This window comes from Myxocyprinus asiaticus, chromosome 5 (genome assembly GCF_019703515.2).
Source record: "Myxocyprinus asiaticus isolate MX2 ecotype Aquarium Trade chromosome 5, UBuf_Myxa_2, whole genome shotgun sequence".
In the NCBI taxonomy this organism is placed as follows: Eukaryota; Metazoa; Chordata; class Actinopteri; order Cypriniformes; family Catostomidae; genus Myxocyprinus; species Myxocyprinus asiaticus.
In genome coordinates, this window is record NC_059348.1 from 39,028,699 (window position 1) to 39,048,372 (window position 19,674).

The 19,674-nt window shown below is 37.1% G+C and overlaps 2 pseudogenes; both read right to left on the reverse strand.

Moving 5' to 3' along the window:
- Positions 1–3,634: 3,634 nt before the first annotated feature.
- LOC127440371 (T cell receptor alpha variable 18-like) lies at positions 3,635–4,352 on the reverse strand (annotated as a pseudogene).
- Positions 4,353–11,162: 6,810 nt separating this feature from the next.
- LOC127441183 (uncharacterized) lies at positions 11,163–15,861 on the reverse strand (annotated as a pseudogene).
- Positions 15,862–19,674: the final 3,813 nt, after the last annotated feature.

Sequence of the window (19,674 nt, forward strand, 5' to 3'; positions counted from 1 at the left end):
ATTTATTTTTTTTTATACACAGTGGGATGCAAAAGCTTGATTCATTTGTGTAAATCCTTCGTTTTTGTTCTTATATAATAACTACAGTATTTTCATTAGAATTAAGATTATCAGCATATTAATTTGAGTAAAAGGTTGAAAAATGAACATGAATTTCAGAATTTCTAGTATTTGGTATGTCCCCCTTTAATGACATGTATGCACTCTAGCTGGCATGGACTCCTAAAGTTGTTCAAAACCTGAAGACTCATGTTATCTCAGAATGATTTGAGAATGTTTTAAAAAAGCATCTTGTATGCCTTAATGGAAGCAAATGAAAAATCTGACCTTTTTGTCAAAAGGGTTAACATGGCCAATGTCACAAATTTGCTTAAATTTAATTAGTGACCTAGAAATGAGGGTATCATAAGGTACATAAACTTATGTGCTTCAGGGATGAATACCATTTTACATTATATTATATTTTCACTTTTCCTTCTATTACCCTTTATATCTAAAAAATAATAATTTCATTTTAAACCACACACAGGTGTTGCCGCAAGTGTTATCATATTATTTGAATTGTAGATTGTGGGTTTCATGTGGATTGAGATCAAAGTGAAAAATCAATATCAGTTTTTGTACAGCTTCACGTAGACTTTGTATCACTGGGCTCCGACTCTTAGAGCACAGTAATAAAGAGCTGAATCTGACAGAGTTACACCATTAATAATGAGTTCAGTGGATGTTTGTGATGTAGTCGACTGAAACCGAGGTTCAGAGGGGGTCCCAGTATTACTCCATGACCGAGCATCTTTCCAAATTAAATATTGAGGTTCTGTATTAGGATACTGTCTGTACCAGGAAAGTGTAACATAACTGCTGCTTGTTTCATATGAGCAACTCAGTGTTACTTTATCATCTTCTGTCTTAATGATGATTGTTCCTATATTTGGTTCTATCTGGTCTGCAGTCATCACACCTAAAAACAAACAAACAAACAAGATTACTTATGAGTCAAGTTGCACATAATTACCGCAATCACTTTTTTACACCAATGGAATGAAAAAAGTGTGACATTTTACCTGGAGTCACAATTAAAATCAGGAGCAGGTATCTTTCCATGTTTACTAATTCAGATTAGTTCTGTGTTGATGCTGTCTGTGTTCTGAGCTGTAGATCTGTGTTACTGTGAGTCTCTGCAGTTCAAACATAAAGCCATGATGGAACTTCCTGTTTTATGTGAGATGCTGCGATCTTTGCATTCTCAAGTGTCATATTTCTATCTTTTATTTATTTGTTTGTTTGTTTTTGCTGTGCTGTTGCTTAGAGGAAAGCTTTTGCAGCAATGCTTAATATTTTGCAGGAAATTCCACTTATATTTACATTTATTCATTGAGCAGATGCTTTTATTCAAGAAAAATACAGACATGCATTATAATAAATAGCCAACAATATTAGCAGTGCTTCAGAACATATTTTCATGAAAAGGATAGTATAAAGCAAGGCCATACTGTAGGTATAGCAGCAGAATAAAACATAAAATAAGTATATATACAGGTGCATCTCAATAAATTAGAATGTCGTGGAAAAGTTCATTTATTTCAGTAATTCAACTCAAATTGTGAAACTCGTGTATTAAATAAATTCAGTGCACACAGACTGAAGTAGTTTAAGTCTTTGGTTCTTTTAATTGTGATGATTTTGGCTCACATTTAACAAAAACCCACCAATTCACTATCTCAAAAAATTAGAATACATCATAAGACCAATAAAAAAAACATTTTTAGTGAATTGTTGGCCTTCTGGATAGTATGTTCATTTACTGTATATGTACTCAATACTTGGTAGGGGCTCCTTTTGCTTTAATTACTGCCTCAATTCGGCGTGGCATGGAGGTGATCAGTTTGTGGCACTGCTGAGGTGGTATGGAAGCCCAGGTTTCTTTGACAACGGCCTTCAGCTCATCTGCATTTTTTTGGTCTCTTGTTTCTCATTTTCCTCTTGACAATACCCCATAGATTCTCTATGGGGTTCAGGTCTGGTGAGTTTGCTGGCCAGTCAAGCACACCAACACCATGGTCATTTAACCAACTTTTGGTGCTTTTGGCAGTGTGGGCAGGTGCCAAATCCTGCTGGAAAATGAAATCAGCATCTTTAAAAAGCTGGTCAGCAGAAGGAAGCATGAAGTGCTCCAAAATTTCTTGGTAAACGGGTGCAGTGACTTTGGTTTTCAAAAAACACAATGGACCAACACCAGCAGATGACATTGCACCCCAAATCATCACAGACTGTGGAAACTTAACACTGGACTTCAAGCAACTTGGGCTATGAGCTTCTCCACCCTTCCTCCAGACTCTAGGACCTTGGTTTCCAAATGAAATACAAAACTTGCTCTCATCTGAAAAGAGGACTTTGGACCACTGGGCAACAGTCCAGTTCTTCTTCTCCTTAGCCCAGGTAAGACGCCTCTGATATTGTCTGTGGTTCAGGAGTGGCTTAACAAGAGGAATACGACAACTGTAGCCAAATTCCTTGACATGTCTGTGTGTGGTGGCTCTTGATGCCTTGACCCCAGCCTCAGTCCATTCCTTGTGAAGTTCACCCAAATTCTTGAATTGATTTTGCTTGACAATCCTCATAAGGCTGCGGTTCTCTCGGTTGGTTGTGCATCTTTTTCTTCCACACTTTTTCCTTCCACTCAACTTTCTGTTAACATGCTTGGATACAGCACTCTGTGAACAGCCAGCTTCTTTGGCAATGAATGTTTGTGGCTTACCCTTCTTGTGAAGGGTGTCAATGATTGTCTTCTGGACAACTGTCAGATCAGCAGTCTTCCCCATGATTGTGTAGCCTAGTGAACCAAACTGAGAGACCGTTTTGAAGGCTCAGGAAACCTTTGCAGGTGTTTTGAGTTGATTAGCTGATTGGCATGTCACCATATTCTAATTTGTTGAGATAGTGAATTGGTGGGTTTTTGTTAAATGTGAGCCAAAATCATCACAATTAAAAGAACCAAAGACTTAAACTACTTCAGTCTGTGTGCATTGAATTTTCTACGACATTCTAATTTATTGAGATGCACCTGTATATGTTAATAATAGAAAGTGCCCACGTAGACACTGCCTCTAATGGCCGCTAAGCAACTCCCTATACATGACAATTATTTTATATCTTCTGATTTAGTGTGTCAATAGGAAATATCAGTTTTATATTTCCAAACATTCCCTTTGCAAACTGAATAGAATAGAAGTAGAACAAGTAGACCTGCAACAGATGATATGGGCCCCACAGAGCCCGGATCTCAACATTATTGAGTCATTCTGGGATTACATGAAGAGACAGAAGCAACTGAGACCATTCATAGAACTGTGACAAGTTCTCCAAGATGCTGGGAACAACCTATCTGCCAACAACCTTGAAAAGCTTTGTGAAAGTGTATCTAGGAGATTTGGTGCTGTTTTAAAGGCATAGGGTGGTCACACCAAATATTGATTTACTGTCGTTTATGTATACTGCGCTTTGTATTAAGTTTATTGATAAATATAACATTTTACTTTTGACCTTTTATTTTCACCTTTCCCTGTATTACCATAACTGAGATATTAATTCATACGTAACCACACACAGGTGTTGTTACAATTGCAATCATACAGTGTGTATTGTATTTTGTGGGTTTGTTGTGGCTTGAGATCAAAGTGAAAATTAATTTCAGTTTTTGTACAGTTTCACATAGACATTGTATCACTGGGCTTCTACTCTTAGAGCACAGTAATAAAGAGCTGAATCTGACAGTCACACCATTAATAGAGAGTTCAGTGGATGTTTGTGATATAGTAGACTGAAAACGAGGATCAGAGGGTGTCCCACTTCCACTGCTTGATCGTGCAGGTTTCCATATTAAATACTGAGGTTCTCTGTCAGGATACTGCCTGTACCAGTAAAGATCAACATAACTGCTGCTTGTGTCAAATGTGCAGCTCAGTGTCACAGATTCCTCTTCGTTCTGTGTGATTATAGTTTCTTTATTTGGACCAATCTGGTCTGCAGTCATCACACCTAAAACAAGCAAGAATTATAGTGAGTCAAGTTGCACGAAATTATCTTTTTCCCTTGGATGTTTTTGTACAGCACTGGAATAAAAAAAAAATTAAAAAAAAAATTAAAAAAATAAATAAATATATATATATATATATATATATATATATATATATATATATATATATATATATATATATATATATATATATATATATATAATATTATTATTATTATTATATATATTATTTATTTATTTATTTATTTAATTATTTATTTTACCTGAAATCATGATTAAAATCAGAAGCAGTTGTCTTTCCATGTCTATTTATTCAGGTAAATTCTGTATTGATGCGCTGTGCTCTGAGCTGTTTCTCTGTGTTACTGTGAGCCTTTCGTAAATTAAGTCACTACGGAACTTCCTGCTTTCTGTTTGATGCTGCTGTCTTCTCTTGATATCACCCAGAAACAAGCCATTGCAGATGTCATTTAAAATTGACAGATAGACAAACAGCAATTGAATGTGTGTACACTGTTAAATATACAACAAATGAGAAATGTTATCTGTGAAACAAAGACACCTCCAGGTTAATCTTTATTTCATAACTTTAGAGTCCGGTGTTGCAGAAAAAAAATAAAAATCTTCTTAAATTCAGGCTCAGTTGCTCCTTCACCAAAGTATATTTGCTCAACCCAAATGTTGGTGATCTGTTTAGTAGCTGTTTGTACCAGAATATATATGCATTTGTATCAGTGGTTGTATAATTACGCATTAAAGTGACTGAGCACCTTCATTTCCAGACGTTTCTTTTGAGGGCTGTTTAAACCTGTCTTGCCCCCAGCACACTGAAATGTATATATATTTATCCATTCATTATATATAAAGTTTCTTAAATAGATACAGACCTAAAGTGTAAATAATAAAATAATAATCATTCCAAAAGCTTGTGCTGTGAATATAAGAGTAATAATGACCCATTTTGCCACTTGTGAGTTAAAGAGAATATTTTCTTACTTTCTAACTAAAATATCTATTCTGTAGCTGTCTGTTTCCTTTTCACACTTGTCTCCATATTTTCAAGGCCTCAAATGACACACCCTAATCAAGGGCTTTGGGGGATGCTGACACCCTGTGGTGAATTCATGTATTTCTTGACAACATGCTTTTTGAAGATTGGCAGTGTCAGTTAAGTGATTGTGTCACCAGTGGTTTGCAAATTTTTTGAATAACTGTAAGATAAATTAACATTTATACATCATCATTGATCCAAGTGCCAGATGAGTAATAGTTAATTATCATGCTCTATAGATTATGAGGAGAAGATGATGGGATTACATTTACTGTGACTTTAAAATAATGAGGAGCTCACATGGACAACTGTCTTTGCCATCCTGGAGAGTTTTTATTTTTTTTTATTTTTTATTTTTTTTAAGTAATCTAAGCATACAGAGACACTTAAGATAAGTAAAGTTGGTTTCAATCAGTTGTAATTCAACTAAATGCTTTTAAACGGTAGGTGTTAGAATTAAAATAGAAGTCACAGTCTATGTCACCATCAGCACTGAAATCAGATATTATTAGTAATTTTTATTAGTGCTGGTTATAAATCAACACAGGGATCATTCATTAATTTGGTTTTTATCTTTTCAGATAAAAAAATTACATACATTCACACAAACAGAATCGGCCGTGAATGTACATATACTATATCATCCGCTATAGCCTTTTCAGAGTGTTCTTAATATATACCCAGAACTGTCGGGCTCATTAGGATACTGATAAAACTACAGTACATTAACATATTAATAAATAATTTACCTGCATAAGGTTACACTTTACACTTTCATTGCAATATTTTATTTTATAACCCTTCTTTAATCAAGTAATAATCTCATAAATAACCACACATAGGTGTTGCCACATTTATTATTATTAAAATTGGAACATTAAAAAAAATAAAAATAAATATAGGTTGGATGTGGTATAGGTTCAAAGTGAAAAGGAACATCAGTTGTACAGCTTCACATACAGTAGACTTTGTATCACTGGGCTGCTACTCTTAGAGCACAGAAGTAGAGTGCTGAATTTGACAGAATTACTCCATTAATCATTAGTTCAGTGTATGTATGTGATGTAGTCGACAGAAACTGATGATCAGAGGGTGTGCAACTTCCAGCACCTGATCGTGCAGGTTTCCATATAAATACTGAGATTTTCTGTAAGGATACTGTCTGTACCAGGAAAGATCAACATAACTGCTGCTTGTATAACATGAGCAACGCAGTGTCACAAATTCTCCTTCTCTGCTGATGATATATGTATCTTTATTTGGCCCAATCTAGTCCACAGCCATTACACCTGCAAACATAAAAATTGGCTTAAAAATACATTACAAACTTGTAAAATCATGCTTATAAATGCATAGTATAATTGACATATAATAGTAAATTATCTTTTGACTTGTATAAAGAAATAAAAAGTGTGGTTGTTTACCATAAGAAATCATTAAAATCAGACTCAGGCATCTGTCCATGTTATAAACAATGAGATCATTCCTGTGTGTACATATGTAGTACTTAATGGGATGAGTAGCCAGCTAAAATGTTACTTAGTGCACCTTTAATGGGGATTATTATTACAACAGCTATGATTTGCCCGTTTTATTTTTTATGGTTATATTTTCACACTTAATGTTAGTTGTTATATACTTTGTAATGTGTATCTTTATTTTTGTGAGTGTTGAATGTGGTTTGATCACTGTGGGCTTCAGAACACAGTAGTACACTGCAGAGTCAGACACAAGTAGATCCTGGATTGTCAGAGGAACTGTTCTTAACGTGGAGTTCCGAGAAAATCCCTTCTTAAAGTCAGGCTCAGATGTTCCTTCACTAAAAGCATATTTGCTCAGCATGAATGATGGTGATCTGTTTGGTAGATGTTTGTACCAGAAGAGATATGCATTTGTAGCAGTGGTTGTATAATTACACATCAAAGTAACTTGAGCTCCTTCATTTCCAGTCATTACTTTTGAAGGGTGTTCAATCCTGTCTTTCCCCCAGCACACTGGAAAATATATATTTAAACATTTAGAATTTACTGTACATATATTGAGTTACTTCAACAGATCTAGAACTAAAGTGAAAATAATAAAATAATATTCTGACCCAAATCATGTGTTGTGATTACAAGAGTTATAATCACCAATTTTGCCATTGTTAATATTCAGTTACTTTATAACTCATATGTATTAGAACTAATGTGTCTATCTGTCTCTGCTGTAGCTGTCTGTTTCCTTTTCACTCGTCTTAATTTTTCAAGCTCTCAAATGGCACACTCTAGCATGAGGATTTGGGGGATGCTGTCTCTTTTTGGTGAAGTCATATATTTCTTGACAACATGTATTTTGAAGATGGGCAAAGTTGTTGAGTAGTGTAAATTGTGGGATTGTGTCACCAGTGGTTTGTAAAATTATTGAATTCCTGTAAAGTAAATGAACCATAATACTTTGTCATTGATCACAGTAAAGTGCCAGATGAGTATCTAATCCATATGTGATGTACTGTAGATTATGCTGCTGTCACAGTTTATAATCAGAACAGAAGCCACATGTTTGTTCCACAGTCACCATGACACCATCAAAACTGATTATTACTTATAATTCTTATTAGTGTCAATTTAAATCACTTCAGGAGTAATTCACTAATTTTAGTTTTATCTATCTGGATTTAAAATATATTATAGAACACAAATTCACACATACACAATCTGCTGTGAAAGTATATCTATCATCCATAAATGCTTTTTTCACAGCATTATCAATGCAATGTATATTGGAGATTTTGTGTTCATTAGGATAAAGGTAAAACACATTAATTTATATAAGGTTGAAACATTCGCTTTTCTATTTTCGTTAGCACCTGTCCTTTTAACCACATACAGGTGTTGCCACATTTATAATTATTAACTATTTCTGAGCATGATAGATCGTGGGTTAGATGTGGTATATATTCAAGGTGAAAAGGGAATATCAGTTTTTGTATAGCTTCACATAGAATTTGTGTCACTGGGCTCCTAGTCTTTAGAGCACAGTAATAGAGAGCTGAATCTAACAAAGTTACACCATTACTAGAGAGTTCAGTGGATGACTGAGATGTAGTTGACTGAAAACGATGATCAGTGTGTCTTGCATTTCCAGTGCCTGATCGTGCAGGTTTCCATATTAAATACTGTGGTTGTGTGTTAGGATACTGTCTGTACCAGTAAAGCTAAGCATAACTGCTGCTTGTGCTATATGAGCAGCTCAGAGTCACAGACTCTACTTCTTTGCTGATGATATTTGTATTCTTATTTGGCCCAATCTTGTCCATAGCCATTGCACCTGCAAGCATGATCAAAGAAGTAGCTTAGAAATGTATAAATGTGTGAGATTATACATAAATAATATAACTGAGACATTTTAGGGTCAATTATAGTTTTCATTAGTTGCTTCAGTACAGTACACTGGAATGAAAGTGTTGTTGCTTACCATAACACATAATTAAAATCAGACTCCGGTGTCTGTCCATGAGGTGAGATCAGTTCTGTGTTAATGCTCTCGGTGCTCTGATCTGTAGGTCTGAGGGTCTGTGTTGTAAGCGTATTCAACACAGTCAGTCAGTATAAGGTCAGTATAAGGAAGTTCCTCCTCTCTGTGACATGCCTCAGTGAAACTGCATCTCAGCCTTAGTTTTTATTTAAATAATAAGAGCACAGCCCAGTGATTTGATGTTTAAAAAAATAATGATTTTTTTTTTCTTTGTTTGTTTGTTTACTATGGTACTTATGGTTGCATTGCATGCACTGGCAACTTGGTTTGGCAGTCTTGGGTGATACTGTAACAATTTGACATAATGTGCCAAAACGGTAAAATAAGTCAATCAAAATGTAGTTTATTAGAACCTGTATGCATAATAAACACTTTAACTACTGTTGAGTGGTGTGAAATAAAAGACCTTTTCATTGTGTGTAAAAATGAAATGGTAACCTATATGACTGAAATTGATCATTTGGCTAGCCAGAGAATAGCAACCATGAAAGGAAACCACAATTTAATTTGAAAAACTGTCTATATCAAGGGATACCACTGGATAAACAATATACAGGTGCATCTCAATAAATTAGAATGTCGTGGAAAAGTTCATTTATTTCAGTAATTCAACTCAAATTGTGAAACTCGTGTATTAAATAAACTCAGTGCACACAGACTGAAGTAGTTTAAGTCTTTGGTTCTTTTAATTGTGATGATTTTGGCTCACATTTAACAAAAACCCACTAATTCACTATCTCAAAAAATTAGAATATATCATAAGATCAATAAAAAAAACATTTTTAGTGAATTGTTGGCCTTCTGGAAAGTATGTTCATTTACTGTATGTGTACTCAATACTTGGTAGGGGCTCCTTTTGCTTTAATTACTGCCTCAATTCGGCGTGGCATGGAGGTGATCAGTTTGTGGCACTGCTGAGGTGGTATGGAAGCCCAGGTTTCTTTGACAACGGCCTTCAGCTCATCTGCATTTTTTTGGTCTCTTGTTTCTCATTTTCCTCTTGACAATACCCCATAGATTCTCTATGGGGTTCAGGTCTGGTGAGTTTGCTGGCCAGTCAAGCACACCAACACCATGGTCATTTAACCAACTTTTGGTGCTTTTGGCAGTGTGGGCAGGTGCCAAATCCTGCTGGAAAATGAAATCAGCATCTTTAAAAAGCTGGTCAGCAGAAGGAAGCATGAAGTGCTCCAAAATTTCTTGGTAAACGGGTGCAGTGACTTTGGTTTTCAAAAAACACAATGGACCAACACCAGCAGATGACATTGCACCCCAAATCATCACAGACTGTGGAAACTTAACACTGGACTTCAAGCAACTTGGGCTATGAGCTTCTCCACCCTTCCTCCAGACTCTAGGACCTTGGTTTCCAAATGAAATACAAAACTTGCTCTCATCTGAAAAGAGGACTTTGGACCACTGGGCAACAGTCCAGTTCTTCTTCTCCTTAGCCCAGGTAAGACACCTCTGACGTTGTCTGTGGTTCAGGAGTGGCTTAACAAGAGGAATATGACAACTGTAGCCAAATTCCTTGACACGTCTGTGTGTGGTGGCTCTTGATGCCTTGACCCCAGCCTCAGTCCATTCCTTGTGAAGTTCACCCAAATTCTTGAATCGATTTTGCTTGACAGTCCTCATAAGGCTGTGGTTCTCTCGGTTGGTTGTGCATCTTTTTCTTCCACACTTTTTCCTTCCACTCAACTTTCTGTTAACATGCTTGGATACAGCACTCTGTGAACAGCCAGCTTCTTTGGCAATGAATGTTTGTGGCTTACCCTCCTTGTGAAGGGTGTCAATGATTGTCTTCTGGACAACTGTCAGATCAGCAGTCTTCCCCATGATTGTGTAGCCTAGTGAACCAAACTGAGAGACCATTTTGAAGGCCCAGGAAACCTTTGCAGGTGTTTTGAGTTGATTAGCTGATTGGCATGTCACCATATTCTAATTTTTTGAGATAGTGAATTGGTGGGTTTTTGTTAAATGTGAGCCAAAATCATCACAATTAAAAGAACCAAAGACTTAAACTACTTCAGTCTGTGTGCATTGAATTTATTTAATACACGAGTTTCACAATTTGAGTTGAATTACTGAAATAAATGAACTTTTCCACGACATTCTAATTTATTGAGATGCACCTGTATATATATATATATATATATATATATATATATATATATATATATATATATATATATATTTATTTTTTTACAACGTTACAACATTAAAATCAAAAACATTGTTTATTTTTAAACCAAAATTTTCATGATGAACGATGATGCTACCTAATACCTGAAATGACCTGCATTTATTGCACCTTTTGTAGTGTGATTGTGTTAATAGCTTGTTTATCTTCTGTTGCACATTGTTTCACTTTTGCCTCTTTTTTTAAACATTTCATTGTTATCTGCGTAAAATGTCTTATTACAATCACACACAGGTGTCTCCACATAATTTATTATTATTATTATTTTATGTATAACAGATTTTGGTTTTGATTTGATATAGTTTCAAAGAGAAAAATATATTTCAGTTTTTGTACAGCTTCACATAGACTTTGTATCACTGGGCTCCTACTTCTAGACCACAGTAATAGAGAGCTGAATCTGACAGAGTTACACCATTAATGATGAGTTCAGTGGATGTTTGTGATGTAGTTGATTGAAACCGAGGATCAGAGGGGGTCCCGTACAAGCATCTTTCCAAATTAAATACTGGGGTTCTACATTAAGATACTGTCTATACCAATACAGTATAACATAATTGCTGCTTGTATCATATGAGCAACTCAACTCTCCTTCTCTACTGATGACGTTTGCACCCCTATTTGGTCCAATATGGTCCCCAGCCATTACACCAACAAACATGATCAAAGTAGTAGCAAACATGATCACAGCCATTACACTTGCAAACATGATCAGAAAATGTGCTTACTTTTTAAAATTCATGCAGATTAAAAAGGTAACAGGAACACTTAATTATCTGTTGTCCTATTTAAGGTATTACATTTTACCTTCATAATTAAAATCAGAACCAAGTGTCTGTCCATGTTTACTAAATATGTTCAGGTCTGTGTTAATGTTTGGGTTTTAATTCTCTCCATTTCTGCAGTTCAGGGACTTCCTGCCCAATGTTGAGGTGCTGCCACTTTTCACTCTCATCTCTACACTTTAATTTGAATATGATGTTTGGTGAGCTGTTTGTCATTGCCATGGCTCATTTATGTAATTTTGAAAGATACTTTAATTGCATGTTACAGTCGTGGAGTCACTGTTTCAAATAATGAAATATTTGAACAGGCGGATAAGCCTAAAACTGTGGATGTCATTCATTTCCATTAAAAAACAAATTAGTTTGAATGAATGATTGCACAGGCTAGCTGCAAAGCACAGTCTAGCTAATTGTTGGGGCTAATTGAGGTTTAGTATTTAAGGAATCATTTTGCAGTCAAATGTCTCATATAAGAGCAGACAAGCTGATTCTGAATTGTCAGAACTGCACAGTGTGGAACCTCTCCTTAAATTCAGGCCACTAGTTCCTTTCCCATTTGTGAAATCATTTAGAATGAATTTTGGTGATCTGTTAAGTATTGCTCTTTGTAAGAAATATGCATTTTCAGCACACACAATGGTGTATTGCGCAGTAAAGTTACTTGATCTCCCAGAGTTATTTCTCTTAAAGGGTTAGTTCACCCAAAAATGAAAATTCTCTCATCATTTGCTCACCCTCATGCCATCCCAGGTGTGTTCTTCTGTAAAACACAAACGAAGATTTTTAAAGGAATATTTCGGCTCTGTTGGTCCTCACAATGCAAGTGAATGGTGACCAGAACTTTGAAGGCCCAAAAGGCAGTATAAAAGTAATCCACAGGACTCCAGTGGTTAAATCCATATCTTCTGAAGTGATATGATAGGTGTGGTTGAGAAACAGAGTTAGCAGAGTAGCAGGTGTTCAAAACATGGTAAATTATACTCTCTTTTGATAATCGTACACCTGTAGCACAAATGCTAGTGTTGCAAATTTTTTCTGAATTGGGTTTTAGGATATATCTCAGGAGGTTTTTGTACAGTGTAGATGAGTTTTCTGCCATTGTGGGCATCAGTGCGCAGTAGTACAGTGCAGAGTCTGTTACTTCAGCAGGAAAAATCTCCAGTCTTACAAGATTGTTGTCTTTATCAACTTTTGGCAAAATATGGGGAAGAGAGTCCCTTGTGATTCCCTGTGGATAAATCCACACTAGGAACTCTGGTTTGGATCTCGGATACTGGCGGTACCAGTGCAGGCTATTTACAGCTCCTTCATATTTACATGAAAGAGTGACTTTTTCACCCACATACGCAATATGTGTTATACGCGTTATAGACTGTGCAAATGTGTCTCCTGCAAATCAGCCAAAAACTATTGTTTCAAACAGAATCATAGTATTTGTATTATCATTTATAAAAGTATTTCAATGAACTTGTTCTTAATATAAAAGACCCAAACATATTGCAAATTTATTCTCGTACATTGTTAGTTCAAATGACTAAAAGCAAAATTTCAGTATACTTCACTTACATTTTATTAATAATAGCAAAAGCAGAGCAAGAATCATCATGTTTTCACTTTGAGAGGTAAATTAATTTGAGTGAGTAGTTTGCTCTTTTTCAAATCTCAGCAGACTCCTCCTATTTGTCAGTGAAACTGCAGAGAATGAGAACACAGCATTTAAATCATTCAGTGTCGTAGATTTGGTTTGAACACTGAGGGGGACCAAATGTGGATCCGGCGGACAAGATAAATACAATAAATAAATAAAGTATATTCAATGTAGGGATGCCGTGGTGTGAGTTGTTGAAGGTTAGATTACCTTTGCTCTTTAGATTAAAGCACAAAGTGCGGCTTAAACCTGCGTGAACGCCTGTTGACACTGCTCCGTCCGCTGGAACGGATCTGGAGCTCCCTTTTTAGTGAGACCAGTCAGCGGGCTGGTGACATCCAAATAATTAGGCACAAATCTCCTATAATAGCCAGCCACCCCTAGGAACTGTCTCACCACCTTTTTGGTCTTGGGCCTTGGGCAGGTCGCAATCACCGCAGTCTTGTCAATTTGGGGACGCACCTGCCCGTGGCCCAGGTGGAACCCCAGATACCATACCTCCACCCTCCCAATCGCGCACTTCTTGGGGTTTGCTGTGAGCCCCGCTTGTCGCAGCGATCTCAGAACCGCCATCAGATGCTGCATGTGCCGCTGCCAATCATTACTGTAAATTATGATGTCATCTAAATAGGCAGCGGGCAATCAGTAGGGACGGCTACGTACCACCACCCCCGGCTCGGTCTCGATGTGGTTCTGGATGAGGTTCGTACGGCCCGGTAGAGGGGAAAACACGTCTGCAAACTCCTGTTGCAATTTGGCAGCTTCTTGATACGGTGAGAGGTGGTCTCCGCAAGTGACCAGGGTGAAACGAATGTGTTTTGTATTCACCTCCGGCCCGAGCTCCGCCCTCTCCGGAACTACCGTTGCCAAGGTCACAGGGACCGCCTCCCTCCACAATTTCAGGAGGTTGAGGTGATATATTTGACGTGCGCCCCCTCTATTGGTTCGCTTAACCTCATAATCGAGATTCCCCACTCGTCGTGTAACCTCAAAGGGTTCTTGCCACTTGGCAAGTAATTTGGAGCTTGATGTGGGGAGTAATACGAGTACCTTATCTCCCGGTGCAAATTCCCGCAGCCGAGTTCTCCTGTTATACAGTCGGCTCTGTCATTCTTGAGCTTGGAGCAAATTTTCCTGTGTTAGTTGCCCCAAAGTGTGGAGTTTTGCTTTAAGATCAAGAACGTATTGAATTTCATTTTTTTCTGGTTGAAGGTCCCTCCTCCCAAGCTTCACGTATGACATCAAGCACGCTGCGCGGGTGCCGCACATACAGCAGCTCGAATGGGGAAAACCCAGTGGAGGCTTGCGGGACCTCTCGTACTGCGAATAACAGGGGATCGAGCCATTTGTCCCAATTTCCAGCATCCTCGTGCATGAACTTAGGAATCATATTTTTAAGGGTTTTATTAAATTGCTCCACCAGGCCATCTGTTTGTGGATGGTAAACACTGGTGCAGATTGATTTAATGCCCAACAATTTGTAAAGCTCGCGTAGTGTCCGTAACATAAAGGTTGTGCCCTGATTGGTGAGGATTTCTTTCGGAATCCCCACCCGGGAGATTATTTTGAAGAGTGCCTCTGCAACACTACGTGCTGCGATGCTCCGTAGAGGCACTGCTTCCGGATATCGCGTTGCATAGTCCACTAGGACCAATACAAAGCGATGTCCGTGTGCTGACTGCTCTAATGGCTGACGAGATCCATTCCAATTCTCTCGAAAGGGACCTCGATCAGCAAAAGGGGGCGCAATGGTGCTTTTGGGGTGGCCGGTGGATTCATCAGCTGACATTCACGGCATGTCGCACACCACCTTTGTAGAAGTATACAAGCTGTTAGGGATCTCACTGCACTGTCAGGTTGAATTCTGTTCACTGGTCATAGTTAAGGGTGGCGTAGTGGTTAAAGATCTGGGCAAGTCAGTGAAAGGTTGTAGATTTAAACCCCAAAAGGCACTATCCCAAATTAAAAAGTGTTATTTTATTAACTTGGGTTCTTATGTGCAAATACATGTTCTTTCCATTATTTATACTTATTGATTACTGATTTAAAGGAGCTCATTGTTTCCTCAGCCTGAGCAGAATCACGTTTTTGTACAGTGTAGTTGTGTTTCCTGTCACTGTGGGCTGCAGGGCACAGTAGTACAGTGCAGAGTCTGCTACTGCAGCAGAGGAGATTTCCAGATGCACCTGTGTTTTCTTTTTGGTGACTTTTGCACTGAATCTAGGATCTACAATAGACTTCTGAGCTTTTTCCACACCATCTGCGATGAGCACAAGAAATTCAGGAGCTGATCTGGGATATTGACGGTACCACTGAAGATAAAATGCTGAGGAATAACTGCAGGATAATGTAACATTTGAACCCTCTACAGCAAACACCTCAGTTTTGTTTGGCGTGATAGTATCTCCATTACTGGCACCTGCAAAAGAAAAGCAATATGTCACTTTTCATCCTTTTATTTTAAAACAGTGCTGATATTATGGCACCCCTTTTAAGACCTGATGATACATTATTAAAATAATCTTAGCATACTTCATTGTGATCATAAATTGAATACATGAAACATAACTCACATGTTAAGGCAGAGAGCAGAATAACTGAATGGAGTATCATTGAACACATGATCACAGTGGCAGGACTGAGCTGAAATCCTCTCATGCCAGAGTCAACATAATGTACTTCTTTAGCTCCTCCTTCATCAGCCACCTGAGAATGCAAATGCATTAAATATCATTTTGTCATTATCACCTTTTTGTGACTTTTATAAGTACAACAGAAAGAGTGAAATTTTTTTAAACAAATCCCTGTATCTCACCTTTAATGTTGTCAAAGACAATCCTTATATACACACTCGGGTGTTCCCGTATATAAAATTATATTCTATTTTTGCTGAACAGAGGTGTGCCTCCATCACATTTACCTTTGCACTGCAGTTGCTTTTAAGATGCTTGGTTTGGCCTGTATGGGCTATGCTTTGTTCACTAAATATTCACAATGGACAAGGAAATCATTTTAATAGTGAGTTTATTTGTACAGTATGGGGCCGTTTACACGACAACGTTTTCAACTAAAAACGGAAAACTTTTTATGCGTTTTGGCTGTTTGCTTACACGGCAACGGCTTTTGGGGCCTGAAAACGCAATTTTTTTAAAACGGGTTTCAAAGTGCAAGTTTTTAAAAATGATCTCCGTGTAAACATACAAAAACGCGAATTTGTGAAAACGATGACGTCATGCGCACGCGGATTAGGTGTTATATAAAGAATGATGGATTGATAGGCATCAATTTGAGTATAATTATCAATATGAATACTGGTGTCTGTGCAAATAACAATAATCAACAATTTATTCATTTGGAGTGTTTTGTATGGAGTGTGAACATTGTATAGTAGGCAGAACCTGCAATTTGAAAATCTTGAAATTAATGAATGGATTCAGATGGGAAAAATGTAATTGTATTTTAAATGTTATTTATTTACTTAATTTTATTTGATGTACCTTTACCCTGCAATTAATTCACCCACCACTTATGTATATAGCCTATAGACAGAGATATGATGCCATGTACAGTATTCAATGATATGCTTAGAATATGAAAACATGAGGCAGTGAAAATGCATGTTAGATCCAGTGTACACAAGACCTCTCTCTCTCCATCAGAAGATATCCATATATCAGAGATCTTTCTGATATCCAAAACCAGTCAACATCAACAGCTTTTTATGTTAACTTACTCTCCTACCAGCCCAAGAGTCAGCAGTGTTTATTGAATAATCTTGAGAGTTCAGTCTATAGGCATGCGCACGAGACATTCAAAACTACAGTGGTGGACTACAGGACTGTGTTTTTGCTGCTCAAGATTTTGAGTTTATTGACTCTTCTCCAGCAAAGTAATTGTAATAATAAACAACCTCATTGTCCGTCCAGACAAAATTGCTCGATGCTTTCTCCATCTTCATTATTCGTATTCACCGCTCCGTGGAAGAATGCTTATGTGCGCAGGCGCGTAATGTTTCTTTACAAAGTGACATCACAACTACTGGCCTGGCATGCATAATACATCATTTTTAGTCATTTTTGTCATTTTTAGGGTCCGTGTGAACGGGGATCGTTTTGACATCGTTGTCGTCTGTACGCAAAACTTTTAAAAAACGCAAAGGAAAAACCTTTCTTTTTTTAGTACATCGTTGTCATGTAAACGTACCCTAACTCTCCCAGAGTATAAAGTACAGCATTAACCTTGGCTTTGCTAGGGTGACCATACGTCCTCTTTTTCCCGGACATGTCCTATTTTTCGGACCTTAAAAAAGCGTCCGGTCGGGATTTCTAAATTTGCGAAAATGTCCGGGATTCCGCTTTAGTTGTATTATGATGTGCATCTGGTCTAATACTTCATTATGTGTGCGCGCATATTTGCAGTGCTTTAACCCCTCTTTGTAAATTCCGCCTTCTCGCACACCAATTGGTCGATTATAAGAGGCTTGCAGCAACTATTGGCCAAATTCCTGCCTGTCAATCTCTCCGCGAACGCGCAAAGCTGTAGTTGTGTTCGGCATCAAACAGCTTGACAGCAGCAGCAAATGACAGCTGAGTGGAAACAATGCCCAAACGAAAGTGCAAATTTACAGAAGATTTAAACAAAAAATTCCCATGCTTTCGTCCAGGTCGAGATCTGTGGGAAACAGAATGTATGACCTGTAAAGCTGGCACTTATGTGTCAGTTGCGAATAAAGGTGCAAGTGATTTAGAAGCACACATTAGCTCTGTGAAGCATAAAGGGTCAGCAAAAGGTGAAAGTTCATCAGGTAAATTAATGAACTACTTTTTACAACCAGGTAAAATTGTTATCACATTGCTTCATTTTCCATGGCCATTCAAAATAATACTAATGTTAATGAAGGTACACTCATGGCATCAAATATTTCATTTTAGTACATGGACATTCAGAAGAATGTTGGAATTTTTTTTAATTTATATATATTTATGTTATGCTAATAGAGTGTCTTTTTCACTGTATTAAACTTAGTTCCATTGTCCAAATATGTGGACATCAGTTTTTAGGAAAACTATTTTAGAATTTCTAGAATTTTTTGTGTATTAGGTGCTACTAGTTAATAATCAAAAAGGGAATTGGAAAATGCACACAGCAGTCACACTCGGGTCTCAGCATATTAAAAAGAGGCCGCTTGAGATTTTTGCATTTCAATTGTACGACAAATTTAGATCAAACTTAAAGAGTAATTAATAAAAGCTGTACATATTTTTGTAAGTAATCATTATTTGAGTGTTGAAAGTGTATGGTAATTGTTAAAAGACTAATTATTTGTGTCACTGCAGTCTTTACAATTTATCGAGAGAATAAAAGGGAAAGGTACATGACAAACCCTATCAAAGAGCACCTTCCATTTATTTTTGTACTTTTGAGTAGATTGGATAATTTTTTTCGGTACATGACAAACATTTAATTCTGAAACAAGTACAAGAGCTTGAATAAGAATTTGGTGAATTTACTAGCAGTTAAGGGGGTTAGATAGGTGTGCTCTAGATGCAATTTTGTGTCTAAGGTTTTTGTACAGAGTAATTGGGTTTCCAGTCACTGTGGGCACCAGTGCACAGTAGTACAGAGCAGAGTCTGATGTGGCAGCAGAAGAGATTTCCAGATCCACACGTTTTATTTCTTTTGTAGCTTTTGAAAATAGACGAAGAGCTGGCTCAGATCTGTTTGCATATTCAGTTACAGAAAGTAGGAACTGTGGTGTTGCCCCGAGGTACTGTCGATACCATTGGAGAGAGTTAGGAGAGGTACCAGTAGTGACACTGTAGTTACAAAAGAGAATCACATTTTTACCCTCTAAAACGTGTTTTTCTGAAGACAATGGTTTTATTGAATCAGCAATAGAAGTACCTGTGAATAAGAAAAGGGCCTCAATTAATCAAGCAACAAAATAGACATCAGAATCTGTATTGTATTAAATGTGGCTTTTATTTATTATTTATTGTATTTTCTTTTAACAAACATATTGCTTAAATCAATGTCTTACCCATGAAAAGTTGGATCATTGTGCAGGTAAAGAGAAACATAATGTCTTCAAAGTAGAATTTGAATAACTGTTTTACAGTTTCTCATACTCAACATCTTTGTGAAAAAGCGCCACCCACAGCCTGAGTGTTTGCATTCTGTTGTAATGTGTGTGTGTGTGTGTGTGTGTGTGTGTGTGTGTGTTGGAGGGGAGGTTACATTTGCAATAAAAGTGATAACAATCAAATAAACATTGCTTTTGTGAGTAGTGAGCAAAATGTAAAATGGTATTCCGTATATTGTGCATATGTTCACTGCTGTATCTGTCTAAACAGAACCTTAAGAGCAGTAAAAATAAATAAACAAATATTAAGATTAAAAAATGTAAAAAAGTATTTGCTTTTGTTTGTTTGCATG